Genomic DNA, 17,754 nt, shown 5'->3' with positions numbered 1-17,754 from the left:
CAGCAGTATACAGATAGAGCTGGAGGGGAGGTGTATAACTACTATATATCCTGATCCCATAGAGATAGCAGCAGTATACAGATAGAGCTGGAGGGAAGGTGTATAACTACTATATTTTCTGATCCCATAGAGATACCAGCAACAGTATACAGATAGAGCTGGAGGGGAGGAGTATAACTACTATATATCCTGATCCCATAGAGATAGCAGCAGCAGTATAAAGATAGAGCTGGAGGGGAGGGGTCTGGGAGATGGCAGTATCGATCTGATAAGTAATGTTATCCTGTAGTTTACAGGAAGTCAGCTTACCCAGGACTTACCACTTCCTCTGGCACATTAAGTACTGTGATTTTCTGTGGGTCAGGCTGGTGATAACATGACCCACTTACAGTAATGAAACACACTGATGTAGCTGTACAGGGTTAAGCCATGCATAGCAAGGGGGTATTATCTCTGAGAACCATACGACGGCACTAGTGATGCCTGCAGCCCTGAACAACCACCTGTAGGGGGCGCTCTGCCATGTGAGTTTGCTCAGTCCATGATTCCTTGTTATATAGGAGGGTTGTATAGGACATTATCACATTACTGTACTTGGATATAGAACTGATTGTATAATTACTGCGATGTTATTCGGTTATTGATTTTTCGTTATGACACATTAATTATAGAATGTCACTTGTCATTACCGCTAAAGGCAAATGAAGTGACCTCCCGATCCAGGTGAGGAAATCATAATTATGTCCTGCCGAGTGAGGGATAACCCAGCTGGTATATGTCAGCCCCCGGGGAGACATGACCAGACGAGGCCATTGATTGTATATAGCAGAATACCAGATATACATTATATAATATACGGTACAAGCTCGGCAGCTTTCTGATATAGTTTGGATTCCAATACCTCTTCTTGCTGTCAGTGACTGGAAACGCTGCCTTAGAGCAGTGTTTCCCAACTTCCAGTTGTTGCAAAACTACAACTCCCAGCATGCCCAGACAGCTCTTGGCTGTCCAGGCATGCTGGGAGTGGTAGTTTTGCAACAGCTGGAGGAACACTGATTGGTAAACATTAATGCTTATGAGATCTTAAAAGCGTATTGCAGTATCAGGAAATAGTATTTAAATGAAACTATCACCCCATGATATATAACTTACTAATATAGTGTTATCACAAATTGTACTGGCTTTAGCCTGTTTTGGCTTGAAATACCCCAGGCAGGAAGTTGTGTAGTCCTCTTATTGTCAGTGTGGTGTTGTATCAGCACCTTCTGGATCCTCCCTCTCTTCTGACAGGAAGTTGTGTTGTCCTGTCATTGTCAGTGTGATGTTGTCTCAACACCTCCAAGATCTTCCCTCTCTCCTGACAGGATGATGTGTGGTCCTTTTTATTTTCAGTGAGGTGTTGTCTCAGCATATTCATGGATCCTCCCTCTCTCCTGACAGGAATATGTGTAATCCTCTCATTGTCAGTGTGGTGTTGTCTCTGCAGCTTCTCGGCTCCACCCTCTTTCCTAATAGGAAGTTGTGTAATCCTCTTATTGTCAGTATGGTGTTGTCTCAGCATCTCCTCCAACTACTTCCTCTCTCCTGACAGGAAGTTGTTTAGTCCTCTCAATATCAGTGTGGGGTTGTCTCCCCAAATCTTCCCTCACTCCTGAGATGACAAATCATCCTCTGCTGTTGCCCCTTGTGTGATGTCATCACCTCTGACCAGCTTCTACAGCCTACACCACTATCTCTCTGCCATACACTCATATATATGTATATCTTTTTTGGGACATTTAGGGAAGAATGAGGTGTGGTTACTGCATTCTGCTTTGTGATGTATAATGCCACAGGCAGAGGAGCGGGCAGAAAATGAATGCAGTAGATTTAGCAAATTTGCTGTGTGGAGAGATTGTCTGCTGTGTAGAGGAATGGTCTGCAGCAGCTCTGGGTGGGGAACTGGCTGGATTGCTGCGGGGGGGGGGGGGGGGGGGGGACAGGTTGGGAGGACTGTGATGAAAAGCAATGCATTCTGGGAACTGCTTAACCAGGAAGTGCAAAACTAAAACCCCAGAACAAATGGATTTTATTGTGATATCAGGACAGGGATAGAAAGGTAGAAAGGTAAGCAACACAATGTGCTACTGCAGAATTATATTTTACTTGATGTCGGGTGCCTATAACAAAGGTTAAAGGGATTGTCAGATAAAATGTAATATTTTTATATTGTCCCAGGCAGCCTTATAAAATAAGAAACACTTTAACTCATTTTCCACCGCTCCCTTGTTGCTCCGGTATCTGGGTGCTCTGTCTGCAGCCGGTGACTCTGCTTTCTCTCGAGCTGCAGAGCGTAGTGTCTACAGCCGGGAGAACCGACAGCGCCACTCTCCAATCACTGGTCTAGGCGGGACACTGTTGCGGCCAGTGATTGGTTGAGCAGAGGTGGGATGTCAGATCTACAGCTCCGTCCGACTCCGGGAAAAAAACAGTTTTAGAAGACCGGTGGGAGACGGGGCGTTCTAATATGAGAGCTACACGGGAGGGGAGAAAGGTGAGTATGAATGCTTTTTTTTTTTTTTTTAATTAGACAGGCTGGGGAACAAAGAAAAATAGTACATTTTACCGGACAACCCATTTAAGAGTTATTACACAAAGTACATAAAAAAGCTATCGATCTGTATCAGATAGAGGTTCCGTTCCTGTTGCCGGATCCCGGAGCCCGTCAGATCTCCCACAACCTTTACCTATTTATTTTTCCCACCTCCCGAGCAGCTCACAAATAATATCCCTGAAGAGATGGACATGATATTTAACCCCCCGGCTCAATAAATATATGAGCTCTTATGGTAAAACATTATCGACATTGTGTCACATGATACAAAAATGTTACAGTGTTACGGTTCCCTCCAGCCAAAAGGAAAGGAAACAGAATGGAAACAAAATCAATTTTTACCTTTATTTATTTAATTCTTTTTTTGTAATTGTGAGTTTGTAAATCAGAACCTGGAATGAACAACGGCATTGATTTTCCTAAAGAAACATAAATACAAGGGGGCCCGTCCGGACCGACGGTGATTTATATGGGATCCAGGAGGCGCTATACTGCCCTTATGTTTTCCTCTTCTCATCACAGCATATGGCTCCTGATCATACGGCTATCATCTCATGACATGAAGTGTCACTCAAGTGGCCGGCCGTGTGGTGTGAACCGATTTCCCAGCTCTGCAATATATCAGCAGGGACATAATGTTTCACTCTGAGCCGCGGCGCAGCCATATGGTAGGCGCCGTATATAATGCACAACATCGATACTCCTCTATGACTTTTACGTCAGTTATTTTTAGTATGTTGTTCTTCCAATACTAAAGGAACCCTCTGGAATACTAATCTGAAATAATGCATATTGTGAGACAGTGACCGGAATGGTGGTCAGGGATCATTATATTGTCCCAGGTACCTGTCATATGTAGCTACTAGGTTTTAGGAAGAATATATCTTATCCAGGTAAAGCTGGGTGAGATATGTGAAAACCACAAATAGAGACATAGTTTGCTAGGGACTTTGGTAAGCCTTGTTATCAGGCCTGGATTTTTATGGGAAGAAAGGCCATTCAAGGTTTTAAAACTAGCCCAGATCAGCACAAGTGCTGAAGACAGCTTATCAATGGGTTTTAAAACTTGGGCACAGTCAGCCTGCAAGTGAGGCTAAGGGGAGCTTCTGATGAGAGTTAGGCTAGGTTCACACTGTGGAATTTCTGGGCAGAATTTCTGGCGGAGATCAAGACGGCGGCACTAGGACCGCGCGGTCTAAATTGCCGTCCCCATAGATGGCAATGCATTTCTGAGCAGATCTCCCAAAAGATCCACCCAGAAATGCATTGCAGTCTATTGGGGCAGGAATGCAATCTGTTCGGTCCTAGTGCCGCCGGCTCAATCTCCGGCAGAAATTCTGCCCAGAAATTCCGTAGTCTGAACCTAGCCTTAGGGTTCATTCACACGGCAGAATTTCTGCTTGCGGAATTCCGCCTCAAATTAAAGCCCATAGACTTCTATGGGATTCCATACTCCCATTCACACTTCTGAATTTCCGCTTGCAGAAATTCTGAAGTGTTAACGGGTGTGCGGAATACCATAGAAGTCTATGGGCTTTAATTTGAGGTGGAATTCTGCAAGTGGAAATTCTGCTGTGTGAATAGACCCTATGAGTCCTAAAGTATGCAGCCTAATGTAACACATTGCCAATGATAGTTTTGTTGGGTGGCTGGTAGTAAGCCATCTGAATAGATAGGGAAGATTTCTGTGTTGCTAACTCTGGACAAGCAGGATTTTATATTTGTTTATGCATGAAGCTAAAGGCTGTGTTTTGTTTTGTGCTTGAAAAATAAAGACAGGAGAAGCCATGTTTGAACTATACGTTTGTATAACTCCCATAATGATAATAAGAAGTGCAAGAACAGCTAACCTGTGGCTACACCACAATTGATGGGAATACCCCTTTTAGGCTATATTCACATGTACCATATGTGCTGCGGAATTGATGCTGCAGAACTGATATTTCAGATTTCTGCTACTTATTTATATTGATCCGCAACTTTAAAGGGGTACTCTGGCAAAAAAAAAAAAAAAAAAATGTATCCACTGGTGCCTGAAAGTTAAACAGATTTGTAAATTACTTCTATTTAAAAATCTTAATCCTTCCAGTACTTATCAGCTGCTGCATTCTCCACATTAAGTTATTTTCTTTTTTCTGTCTGACCACAGTGCTCTCTCCTGACACCTCTGTCCATGTCAGGAACTGTCCAGAGCAGGAGAGGTTTGCTATGGGGATTTGCTCCTACTCTGGACAGTTCCTAACATGGACAGAGGTGTCAGCAGAGAGCACATCCTGTGGTTTCAGTGTGTGCAGCTGTCGGGTGTGGCTCCATTTTCTCTCCAGACTTCCAGGCAGAGAAGCAGGTTTTTACATCAGGCTTTCCCAGGAGCGTGGCAGGCTCCTTGGGAGGGCTTTCCTGCATGGAGCCTCGGGCTTCTACCTCTCATTCCCGGCTGGCGAGAGGGGGGAAGAAAGTGTCTACAGCCGGATTCAAGGTCGGGGTGAGACGTTCCAGCAGGGCCCGCAGAAATGTGGAGCCCACTCCCCTGACCGGATCAGAGGGACATAAGGCATCAGCAAAGACCAGCGGTCCTTCTGTTACCCCGGAACCCCAGCAATGGGGGGGGCACGGGGACCAAGGGAGTCATTGGCGACATATGGCTCAAGGATACAAGCAAAGATGGCGGAGTACGAAGAGCTGGGCAGGAAGCTGAGGAGTCTGAGAGAGGACCTGAGATTTGCCCGCTACCAGGCTGACCAGGGCCCTACAGGTAAGAGGCAGAAGTTCACTGCCCAGGTGCGGGCTCTGAAGATAGAGGTGGCGGAGGTGGAGGAGGCCAAAAGAAAAATCTCTGAGGGGGCAGGATTCCTAAAAGAAAAACTGGTTAATGAGGAGAGATTCAAGGAAAGGAAGTATGGTGCATGCTGCCCTCAGGAGAGCAGTGAGGAGGAAGGAGGGGAGGAAGATGGCGGAGAGTCGGCTGTGGGAAGTGAAATGGATGCCACCCCTAGTGTGTGTGAGCCCCAGCCCCCCCAAGATAGCTACCCTGAGCCAGCCCAGGTGGCGCTACCCTCCAGTGATGGGGAGACAGAGGAGAGCGGTGAGGAGGAGCTGGCCAGTGGGGGTTTGCTGCAAGCCATTATACAGCAGCAGTCCCCTACCCGCATGGAGGATTTTACCTTTGGTGAGGATCTCGGTAAAGATGATCTAGTAAAGAAAAGGAAGAAAAGGCAGAAGGTTCAGGAGACTGTGACTTATGTGTTTCGTCCTTTCCAGCAGTCCGGGCCAGCTGTAAAGTTGGTTCAGACTGCTGGGCCCCCCAAACTGCCAGTCCCCGTTTCTGTGGTGAAGCAGGGCCAGAAAGGGGGGTACAGCATGGCGTCCAAGACGGCAGAGGACGCTATAGAGCCAGCAAGTCCTATTGGGCTTAAGGTGAGCAGCCCTGGTGCTGCGGGAGCGCCCCAGGGTGGTGGGGGGCGTGTCCAGGCACCAGGGGCAAGCTATGCTACTGTTTGCTTGGGGAGCGGTTCCCCAGGTGTTGCTGGCACTGAGGGGCACTTCCCTGTGAGGGGGGGGGAGTGTCCAGATAAGTGATATGTCTGTGTGCTTGGGGGGCGGTCCCCCGAGTGCCGTGGACATTACCGGCGCTGCAGGGCACTCCTCTGTGAGGGGGGGGAGTGTCCGGGCATCGGGAGTGGAAAACGGTCGGTCTGTGTGTTCTGTGGGTGCTGCGGGGCACTCTCCTGTGAGGGGGGAGAGTGTCCGAGTGCCAGTGCCAGCCTCAGAGCCCGTGCAGTCGGGAAGACATGGTGATGGCGTTGTGGGAGGAGCTGGGGTGCACTCGGAGGGGCAGCCCCAGGCTCAGGCAGTAACATCGCCCATGGAGGAGGAGCCATCAGAGTCGACCCCAGCAACAGCAAAGCTAGCAAAAAAGACTCTGTTAAAACCGGCAGTACTACAAGTCCCAGCCAGCCCAGGATATGTTAGGCACAACGCGAGTGTAGGGGGTGAGGATGATGGGTGTGGTAGTGTTGTGAATGAGAAGAGTGCATGTGGGAGTGTTAGTGGAGTGAATAATGGTGGGAGTAGTGGTGGTATGAATACAAAGTCTGGTATGGATGATGAGAATTGTGGTGTGAATGTTGGTGGGAGTTGTGGTGTGAATGGTGGTCCTGGGTCTGAGTCTGGTTCGGCTGCCCCCCCGGTAGTGACTGCTCCTAGGAGCTATGCTCATGTCGCTGCCGGGGGGTCCCCCTCTCCATCCGGCCCCGGGGGTCACTTGCAGCAGCGCCTCCTGGAGGCTCTACGTAGGGGCGACAGGTCAATCGAGGTAGAGGGAAGGGGTGAGGTCGACCTGTCTTTCTGGATAGAGAGGCACGGTTTGGGGGCATTCCGAGAGCAGAATGGGGAGGTGGTCTGGTCCCTCCCGACACCCGGGCAGGACAATAACCGTAGGAACGTGGTCCGTCTGATTTGGAGGGGCAAGGATGTGTGCCCGCCTCGCGCTAAAGTGGTTGAGCTCCTCCTCCAGATGGAATTCAGGGCGAGTGACATCTTTGCCCTGATTCACCCCTATGGTTCGTCCGAATTTGACGTCAGTTTTGTTCGACCGGAGGGTCTCGAACTCTTCTGGTCGAACTACGAAGTGGCGAAGAATGAGCCCGGCTGGCGGGATTTTGCTGTAAAGGCTATTTCCCGTCAGAACTCAGTCAAGAAAGTGACCGTTTTGACTCGTAACGAGTCACTCTCCTGCTATGACATCATGACCTGGCTGGGACGGTATGGGGATGTGACGGACATGCCCAAGAAAAATCTAGATGAGCACGGGATCTGGTCTGGGGCCTGGACGTTTTCCGTCAAACTCAAGCGTTCAGGTAGTACAGTTGCCCACATTCCGTCAGCTGCCTTCCTTGGACGTGACAGAATCCAGGTCTTTTACCAGGGGCAGCCTAAGGTCTGTCACAGGTGCGGTAGCCCCACCCATTTTAGTGCAGCCTGTACTGTACAGGTTTGTGCTTTGTGTGGTGGGGTGGGTCATCTGGCTGCATCCTGCAGACAGATCCGGTGCCACCTGTGTGGTGTCCTCGGGCACCCTTTCAGCCGTTGTCCAAGCGCCTTCGCCCGTGCTGGGGCCGCTCCGGCCGGGGAGAGCTGTGAAGTTGCCCCGGCTGGGGAGGGTACGAGCAGGGATGGGGGCATAACAGGGCTAGTGACGAGGAAAAAGGGCCCTGCCAAACTAAGGCGGGAGGAAAATCGTAGGAGGAGTAGGGAGCTGGAGAGTGCCCAGGTGACTGGGGTAGCTCCTGCCCCTGCTCCTGAAGCTGGCCCTGTAACCACTGAAGCCCTGGGGGAGAACGTGCTGGATGAGGAGATCAGGAGGCTGCGCAGAGAGGAAGGCAAAATGGCCGACCCTTCTGATTCCTCCCACTATGAAAGTGTGGATGAGGAGAGTGGGGAAAGGCCAAAAAAGAAAGACAAGGGCAAAAGGAAAGGGAGAAAGAAGAGGTCGGAGCCCTCTGTTAAGCCTTGTACTACGGACCAGGTCCAAAACGGAAGCCTGACTGCCCCCCCTCTGATTGACCTGTCAAACCGGTACCTCGTCCTCGATACCATCTCCTCCCCCTCCTTGGAGGGGGAAGGTGAGGGCGGGGTGCCTAGGATGAGAGAGCCTCTGGGGGGAACTGGGCCCTGTCCTGCGGAGGCATCTTCCTCGGAGGGCAAGGCTAGACTGGGGCCGGATGGAGACGGGGACCACATGGACCAATCAGAATCTAAGAAAAGGTCCAAAAGTGGTCCTGCCCTTTCATCTTCTTCAGGGGATGAGGGGGCAAAAAAGAAGGGGAAGCAGAAGTAAAGGTGTGGCCGTCTAACTTAATCACCCATGATGGCGGCACTCACCCCACTGACGCTGGCATCTATTAATTGTGCCAGTATAAAGTCTGATACGGCTAGATTCGCAGCCTTCAATTTTCTTGGCCGTGTTGAAGCCGATATTTTCTTTTTACAGGAGACCAGGTTGTCAGATCTAGCCTCTCTGGTGAAAGCCAGAAGAGAGTGGAGGCGCGGGCCCTCCCACTGGTCTCTTGCGGCTGAGCCGTATAGTGGGGTGGCGGTCCTTTTTACCGCTCCGGTTGAATGCAGACGGGTTATTGAGTTAGAAATGGGGAGGTGCCTGATCTTAGATGTCCTCATGAAGGGACAAGAGCTCCGGCTCATAAACATCTATGCCCCACAAACTAAGCTGGGCCGTAAAAATCTTTTTATGAGGATTAAGCCCTTCCTTTTTACAAGCCGGCAGGTGATCTTTGGAGGGGACTTCAATAATGTCACGAGGTCCCAAGATAGGAGAGGCTCCAATGGTCCGCTGGATTGCGATAGTGTGGTCCTTAATAATATAGTTAGGGAAGCTCGCCTAGAGGACGCCCACATCCGGAGCCCCTCAGGCCACGCGGGTTTCACCTATCATCAAGGTAGTCGCAGGTCTAGGATAGATAGGTTTTATTTGAAGGAGGAAGCCGTCTCTTCCGCAGTGTCCGTGGTTGAGGTGGAGTTCTCCGATCACTGTATGATTTTGTTTTCCTTGAATGTTTCAGAGACCCCCCGGATGGGTAAAGGTTATTGGAAGCTGAATTCGTCCCTCCTGGAGGAAGCAGAGATAAGACAGTCCTTTGAGGATTTTCTTCAGAGTCAGGTACCTTTACTGGGCCTATGTAGTAGTAAGTCAGAGTGGTGGGAGATATTCAAGAAGCGGATTGCGGGGTTCTTCCGCCAGCTCTCGAGCCTCAGGTCCCTGAACAGGTATCGCTTGTATCAGGGTCTGAGGAGGAAACTCGAGCTTCTCGTCTCGACTGGAGGTAGCCGGGAGGATATCTCCAGAGTGAAGTCCTTGCTGATGAGGTGTCAGTACGATAGGCACGCATCTTTGGTTTTTGAGAGGGATTTCGGGAAGTACCGCTCGCCCGACCCTTACAGGAACTGCAAGATGTCAGTGAGTAGTAAAGTAGTCTCAGGACTGGTTGATAGTACGGGATCCCTGAATCGGTCCAGATCAGGGATCCTGGAGGTCATCAGATCTTTCTACTTGCACCTCTTGGGGAGGAAGGATCTAGATCGAGACAGGATGTCGGCTTTCCTGGCTGAAACCATTCCTGAGCCAGGGGTAGACCCCTCTCTTGATGTTTTGGCAGAAGATATCAGGGAAGAGGAAGTGAGACTGGCGATTGAGGGGCTCGCCCCCAAGAAGTCGCCAGGTCCGGATGGCTTAACATCCGAGTGGTATAAGACCTTTAAGGAGTCTTTAGCTCGGAGTGTCTCTCCTCGGGCACTCTGCCAAAGTCAATGAGGAGGTCGGCCCTGATTCTTCTCTCAAAAGGTAAAGATCCTAGCCGGATTGAGAATTGGAGGCCCATAGCTCTTCTCAATACGGACAGGAAGCTTCTGGCCAAGATACTGTTTAATCGGCTGGTGAAGTTTGCACCCCGGCTCCTTTCGGGGGCTCAGCACTGCTCTGTTCCAGGCCGAAGCACTTTAAGTGCTGTCCTCAGTGTCAGGGAGGCAGTGGAGCGGAGTAGTGCGGGTCTCTGGAAGGGGTACTTACTGTCCTTGGATCAGGCCAAAGCATTTGATCGGGTGAACCACGAGTACCTCTGATCCGTCCTCCTGAGGTATGGCTTACCGTGTACTTTTGTTAATTGGCTTAAGATCTTGTATGCCGGGGCAGAGAGTTTCCCACTGGTGAACGGGTGGTCTGGCCGCTCTTTTGAGGTGGGGTCCGGAGTCCGTCAGGGTTGTCCTTTGAGCCCGCTTTTATACGTATTCGCGATTGATCCCTTCGTCCGGAGGGTAGATCGTGGGCCGTTGGCGGGAGTCGGGATGAGTCTGGTGGAGCTGGATGTCACCCAGAGAGTGGTGGCGTACGCTGATGATGTCACTATTTTCGTCTCCTCGAGGGAGGAGGTCGAGGTGGTGATGTCAGAGGTGGAGCGCTACTCGGAGGCATCCGGGTCCAAGATCAACCGGGAAAAGTGTGAAAGTCTCTGGCTGGGAGGGGGGGATCCCACGTTTGATCTCCCGCACACCCTCCCAGGGCCCCAAGACTCAGCAAAAATTCTAGGCATCACATTCGGCCAGGATGATTATTCCACCAAAAACTGGGACGGTAAGCTCCATGATGCCACTCAGAGGGTGAACCAGTGGAAGGGTTGGTCTATGACCCTCAGGGAAAGGGTGCACCTGATCAAATCATACCTGCTCCCCTTGTTTATCTATCTGGGCAGTGTATGTATCTTGCCAGATGCTTACTACACTAGGGTCTACAGCCTGTTTTTCCAACTGTTATGGGGGAACAGGTTGAATCTAGTCAAGAGGGAGGTTACGTACCGTACGAGGAGACTAGGGGGTTTATCTATGGTAAACCCTGTGGTGTTCTTAACCAACACCTTCTTGAAAGCTAACATCTCGAACCTCTGGAAAGAGAGGGCTCCTCCGTGGGTACTCTCCTGCAGGGAATGGTTTCGGCCTTTCTTCCAGGAATGGGAGAGAGGAGGGCAAGTGAAGGACCTCCGTACACCACATGGATATCTTCCGGCTTACGCTACCCCGACTCTGAAGGCGATACGTCGGTGGGGTCTGGGAGTGTGGGAAATCAGGACCCAGTCAAGGCAGTTCCTTGACAAACGGGTTCTGTTGACCCACTTCCAGAAGCCTCTGGCGCTCAGGGACTGCCCAGGTCGGGATCTGAGGGTGGGGTTGTATCTTTTAAACTTGAAAAGGATCCCCCAGAAGTTTTGGGACTTGGCCTGGCGCTGCTTTCAGGGGAAGCTAGTTGTAAGGGACAACCTGAAGTACAGGAACTCTGATGACCGGGGGTGTCCACGAGAAGAGTGTGTGGACACGCTGGAAAGCATGGACCACTTCCTGCTTCATTGTCCCTTTAACGTAGGGGTCTACAACCGGGTGGGCGCTTCCATCGGCTGGAGTCAACTTGCCGGCCTTACCTATCCAGAGTGGGCTTATGGGGCATTCAGGACCCTCGGTGGCCGAGATCGGGGCACTTTATTTTTAGTCAGCTTAGTGGTTAAGTATCACACGTGGAATGCACGGTGTTTAGTGTCCACCCAGCAGAAAGTCCTCTCCGAGGTGGAGGTCTGTAGGAACATCACCGGTGACCTCGGGAAGATCAGGTCTTTGGAGTATGGCAGTCTTGGTACCAGTAGGGCTTCTCTCCTATGGAGAGGGTTTTCTTTTCATGTGCCCTAGGTACTAGACCTTTTTGGTAGAGTACCTTTATTTTGGTTAGGGACAGGCATACAGGGATAGAGATAGGGTGATAGTAGGGTCAGTTTTAATGAAGGGATAGAATTAGGGAGAATAGTAGGGGGAATTAGGGAAAGAGTTTAAATTTCTTCAGTGTATCAGATCTGCCATCCTTCTCCCTGGTGGTGGGCTGTTGCATGTGCACCATAGCTTTTTGTTTTGTTTACAGCTGATATGGTATGAAGGGCTTACAGGCACCGAACTTGGGCCTAAATTGGGTTGTGGTCTTGTATATAAGGTTGTATTTAGTTGGTTGGTTGGAGTGCTAGGTGGGGAGGGGGTGTTTTTATTTATTTATTTTTATTTATTTTTTTATTTTTTATTTATTTATTTTTTTTCTCCTTAGGGGATCTGACATGGGTCAGTTAAGGACTGGACTTAAGAACTGTACGAACGGTTATGGACTGACCCATGTACAGGAGGGGTGGTGTGGGAGAGGGCACAGTTTTAGTGTAGGATTTATTTTAGGGTTTTTGTAGGTATTTTTGTGAGGCACATTTATTATATTTGTATGTATACTGTGCTATGTTTATTGTTTTATATTATTTATTTGTTGGTATAGTGTGTCATGTATTTTGTTTTATATTGTTGCATTAGCCATAAGAAAAGGGCAGTCGGACCAGTTGTAGTTCTGTATTATTATTATTATTATTACTATATGTAGGTGTTTTTGTCTGTGTATATCTAAGTTATTTAAATTTTTTTTTATTTTTTTATTTTTTTTATTATATATATATATATATATATATATATATATATATATATATATTTATATATAGGAAATTATTATTATTTTTTTTTTTTGATAAGCCAAGTTGTGCTGTTGTTATGTTCATTCTCAATATGTGTGTGTGTGTGTGTTTGTTAGTTTTGGAGATTATGCGTGTGTTATGTTTTCTGTTGCTTGATTTATTTATTTATTTTCCCAAGTATGGATCATTTTGAGTTATAGCCAGGTGGTGCTGAATTTTATGTTGGTTTATTTATTTCATTTAATTAGCCAAGTTGAGCTAATTTAATTTTTGTATTTTTTTATTTTTTTTTAAATAATTTTTTTTTTTTTTTTTTTTTAAATCTTTTTTTTTTATTATTTTTTATTTTTTTTATTTTATTATTATTATTATTTTTAATGTTATGTGTGTGAGTGTGAATTTCATAGTTTGCTTAGGTGTATAGGTATAGTATAGTTGTAGTTTGGTATATTTTACAATTTATTAAAGCTGGGCTGGCCGGTTAGGCAGGGTTTTATTTTATTTTGCATTTCTGTTGTAGCTGGTTAAGCTTGTTTTGTGTTTTTGTTTTTTGGAATTGTTTTGTATTTTTATAATAAAAAAGAGTGTCAGCAGAGAGCAGTGTGGTCAGAGAGAAAAAAAAATAAAATAATGAAAATAACTTCCTGTGGAGCATACAACAGCTAATAAGTACTGGAAGGAAGGTTAAGATTTTTAAATATAATTCATTTACAAATCTGTTTAACTTTCTGGCACCAGTTGATTTAAAAAAAAATGTTTTTTTTTTTTTTTTACCAGAGTACCCCTTTAAATCCACAGTGTTTGTTAATGCATTCTGCTTGTTAAAGCAATGGTCCCACCAAAATTCAATTTAGCTTATTTTTATAGTTACTCCATTGGAATAGAGCAGGAACAAATTCAAATCCTGGACCATTGGGGGGGCATTGAGGACTCAGTTGGGGACCATTGATTTTGGGTGCATTCACACACTCCAAATCAGCAGTAGATTTTAATCAAACATGCATATGGCCAATCCACAGACCCTCTGCCTGGGGAGTGCATACAACATCTGCTGTTAGAGGGGAGAAGGAGCAGCAAAGGAAGGCACCTTCTTATTTTGCATCATATATGTGCATTTATACAAATAGAAAAAATAAAATGCAATACAGGTGTCCGATAGGTGGGGTCTCACCCCTGGGATCCCACCCATCTTAAGAACAGGAGTGTATACTCTTCTCTTTTAGGTTGCTATCATTATGTTACGCCGAGCGCTCCGGGTCCCCGCTCCTCCCCGGAGCGCTCGCTTCACTCCCTCCGCTGCAGCGCTCCGGTCACGTCCTCTGACCCGGGGCGCTGCGATCCTGCTGCCAGCCGGGATGCGATTCGCGATGCGGGTAGCGCCCGCTCGCGATGCGCACCCCGGCTCCCCTACCTGACTCGCTCCCCGTCTGTTCTGTCCCGGCGCGCGCGGCCCCGCTCCCTAGGGCGCGCGCGCGCCGGGTCTCTGCGATTTAAAGGGCCACTGCGCCGCTGATTGGCGCAGTGGTTCCAATTAGGGTTTTCACCTGTGCACTTCCCTATATTACCTCACTTCCCTTGCACTCCCTTGCCGGATCTTGTTGCCTTAGTGCCAGTGAAAGCGTTCCTTGTGTGTTCCTTGCCTGTGTTTCCAGACCTTCTGCCGTTGCCCCTGACTACGATCCTTGCTGCCTGCCCCGACCTTCTGCTACGTCCGACCTTGCTTCTGCCTACTCCCTTGTACCGCGCCTATCTTCAGCAGCCAGAGAGGTGAGCCGTTGCTAGTGGATACGACCTGGTCACTACCGCCGCAGCAAGACCATCCCGCTTTGCGGCGGGCTCTGGTGAAAACCAGTAGTGGCTTAGAACCGGTCCACTAGCACGGTCCACGCCAATCCCTCTCTGGCACAGAGGGTCCACTACCTGCCAGCCGGCATCGTGACAGTAGATCCGGCCATGGATCCCGCTGAAGTTCCTCTGCCAGTTGTCGCTGACCTCACCACGGTGGTCGCCCAGCAGTCACAACAGATAGCGCAACAAGGCCAACAGCTGTCTCAACTGACCGTTATGCTACAACAGTTGCTACCACAGCTTCAGCAGTCATCTCCTCCGCCAGCTCCTGCACCTCCTCCGCAGCGAGTGGCCGCTCCTGGGATACGCTTATCCTTGCCGGATAAATTTGATGGGGACTCTAAGTTTTGCCGTGGCTTTCTTTCCCAATGTTCCCTGCATCTGGAGATGATGTCGGACCTGTTTCCCACTGAAAGGTCTAAGGTGGCTTTCGTAGTCAGTCTTCTGTCCGGAAAAGCCCTGTCATGGGCCACACCGCTCTGGGACCGCAATGACCCCGTCACTGCCTCTGTACACTCCTTCTTCTCGGAAATCCGAAGTGTCTTTGAGGAACCTGCCCGAGCCTCTTCTGCTGAGACTGCCCTGTTGAACCTGGTCCAGGGTAATTCTTCCGTTGGCGAGTATGCCGTACAATTCCGTACACTTGCTTCAGAATTGTCCTGGAATAATGAGGCCCTCTGCGCGACCTTCAAAAAAGGCCTATCCAGCAACATTAAAGATGTTCTGGCCGCACGAGAAATTCCTGCTAATCTACATGAACTTATTCACCTAGCCACTCGCATTGACATGCGTTTTTCTGAAAGGCGTCAGGAACTCCGCCAAGATATGGACTCTGTTCGCACGAGGCGTTTCGTCTCCTCGGCTCCTCTCTCCTCTGGTCCCCTGCAATCTGTTCCTGTGCCTCCCGCCGTGGAGGCTATGCAGGTCGACCGGTCTCGCCTGACACCTCAAGAGAGGACACGACGCCGTATGGAGAACCTCTGCCTGTACTGTGCTAGTACCGAACACTTCCTGAGGGATTGTCCTATCCATCCTCCCCGCCTGGAAAGACGTACGCTGACTCCGCACAAAGGTGAGACAGTCCTTGATGTCTACTCTGCTTCTCCACGTCTTACTGTGCCTGTGCGGATGTCTGCCTCTGCCTTCTCCTTCTCTACAGTGGCCTTCTTGGACTCTGGATCTGCAGGAAATTTTATTTTGGCCTCTCTCGTCAACAGGTTCAACATCCCAGTGACCAGTCTCGCCAGACCCCTCTACATCAATTGTGTAAATAATGAAAGATTGGACTGTACCATACGTTTCCGCACGGAGCCCCTTCTTATGAGCATCGGATCTCATCATGAGAGGATTGAACTTTTGGTCCTCCCCAATTGCACCTCGGAGATTCTCCTTGGACTTCCCTGGCTTCAACTTCATTCCCCAACCCTGGATTGGTCCACTGGGGAGATCAAGAGTTGGGGGTCCTCTTGTTCCAAGAACTGTCTAAAACCGGTTCCCAGTAACCCTTGCCGTAACTCTGTGGTTCCTCCAGTAACCGGTCTCCCTAAGGCCTATATGGACTTCGCGGATGTTTTCTGCAAAAAACAAGCTGAGACTCTACCTCCTCACAGGCCTTATGATTGCCCTATCGACCTCCTCCCGGGTACTACTCCACCCCGGGGCGGAATTTATCCTCTCTCTGCCCCAGAGACTCTTGCCATGTCCGAATACGTCCAGGAGAATCTAAAAAAGGGCTTTATCCGTAAATCCTCCTCTCCTGCCGGAGCCGGATTTTTCTTTGTGTCCAAAAAAGATGGCTCCCTACGTCCTTGCATTGACTACCGCGGTCTTAATAAAATCACGGTTAAGAACCGCTACCCCTTACCCCTCATCTCTGAACTCTTTGATCGCCTCCAAGGTGCCCACATCTTCACTAAATTGGACTTAAGAGGCGCCTATAACCTCATCCGCATCAGAGAGGGGGACGAGTGGAAAACGGCATTTAACACCAGAGATGGACACTTTGAGTATCTGGTCATGCCCTTTGGACTGTGTAATGCCCCTGCCGTCTTCCAAGACTTTGTCAATGAAATTTTTCGTGATCTGTTATACTCCTGTGTTGTGGTATATCTGGACGATATCCTAATTTTTTCTGCCAATCTAGAAGAACACCGCCAGCATGTCCGTATGGTTCTTCAGAGACTTCGTGACAACCAACTCTATGCCAAAATTGAGAAATGTCTGTTTGAATGCCAATCTCTTCCTTTTCTAGGATATTTGGTCTCTGGCCAGGGACTACAGATGGATCCAGACAAACTCTCTGCCGTCTTAAATTGGCCACGCCCCTCCGGACTCCGTGCTATCCAACGCTTTTTGGGGTTCGCCAATTATTACAGGCAATTTATTCCACATTTTTCTACCAGTGTGGCTCCTATCGTGGCTTTAACCAAGAAAAATGCTGATCCCAAGTCCTGGCCTCCTCAAGCAGAAGACTCCTTTAAACGACTCAAGTCTGCCTTTTCTTCGGCTCCCGTGCTCTCCAGACCTGACCCTTCCAAACCCTTCCTATTGGAGGTTGATGCCTCCTCAGTAGGAGCTGGAGCTGTTCTTCTACAAAAAAATCCTTCCGGGCATGCTGTCACTTGTGGTTTTTTCTCTAGGACCTTCTCTCCAGCGGAGAGGAACTACTCCATCGGGGATCGAGAGCTTCTAGCCATTAAATTAGCACTTGAGGAATGGAGGCATCTGCTGGAGGGATCAAGATTTCCTGTTATTATCTACACCGACCACAAGAACCTCTCCTACCTCCAGTCGGCCCAACGGCTGAATCCTCGCCAGGCCCGGTGGTCTCTGTTCTTTGCCCGATTTAATTTTGAGATTCACTTTCGTCCTGCCGATAAGAACATTAGGGCCGATGCTCTCTCTCGTTCCTCGGATGCCTCAGAAGTTGATCTCCCTCCGCAACACATCATTCCACCTGACTGCCTGATCTCCACTTCTCCTGCCTCCATCAGGCAGACTCCTCCAGGAAAGACCTTTGTTTCTCCACGCCAACGCCTCGGAATCCTCAAATGGGGTCACTCCTCCCATCTCGCAGGTCATGCGGGCATCAAGAAATCTGTGCAACTCATCTCCCGCTTCTATTGGTGGCCGACTCTGGAGACGGATGTTGGGGACTTTGTGCGAGCCTGCACTATCTGTGCCCGGGATAAGACTCCTCGCCAGAAGCCCGCTGGTTTTCTTCATCCTCTGCCTGTCCCCGAACAGCCTTGGTCTCTGATTGGT

The 17,754-nt window shown here is 49.0% G+C and overlaps 1 protein-coding gene and 1 long non-coding RNA gene across 3 annotated transcripts in view; both read right to left on the bottom strand.

Annotated features, from left to right (window-relative positions):
* Window positions 1-17,754, bottom strand: part of NEGR1 (neuronal growth regulator 1) — a 549,860-nt gene that overhangs the window by 395,340 nt on the left and 136,766 nt on the right. The window lies entirely within an intron of this gene.
* The window catches only part of LOC130283351 (uncharacterized), a 55,036-nt gene that overhangs the window by 6,708 nt on the left and 30,574 nt on the right, over window positions 1-17,754 (bottom strand). The window lies entirely within an intron of this gene.

The sequence above is a fragment of the Hyla sarda genome, chromosome 7, assembly GCF_029499605.1.
Source record: "Hyla sarda isolate aHylSar1 chromosome 7, aHylSar1.hap1, whole genome shotgun sequence".
Classification (NCBI taxonomy): Eukaryota; Metazoa; Chordata; class Amphibia; order Anura; family Hylidae; genus Hyla; species Hyla sarda.
This window is presented reverse-complemented; position numbering and strand designations above follow the sequence as displayed.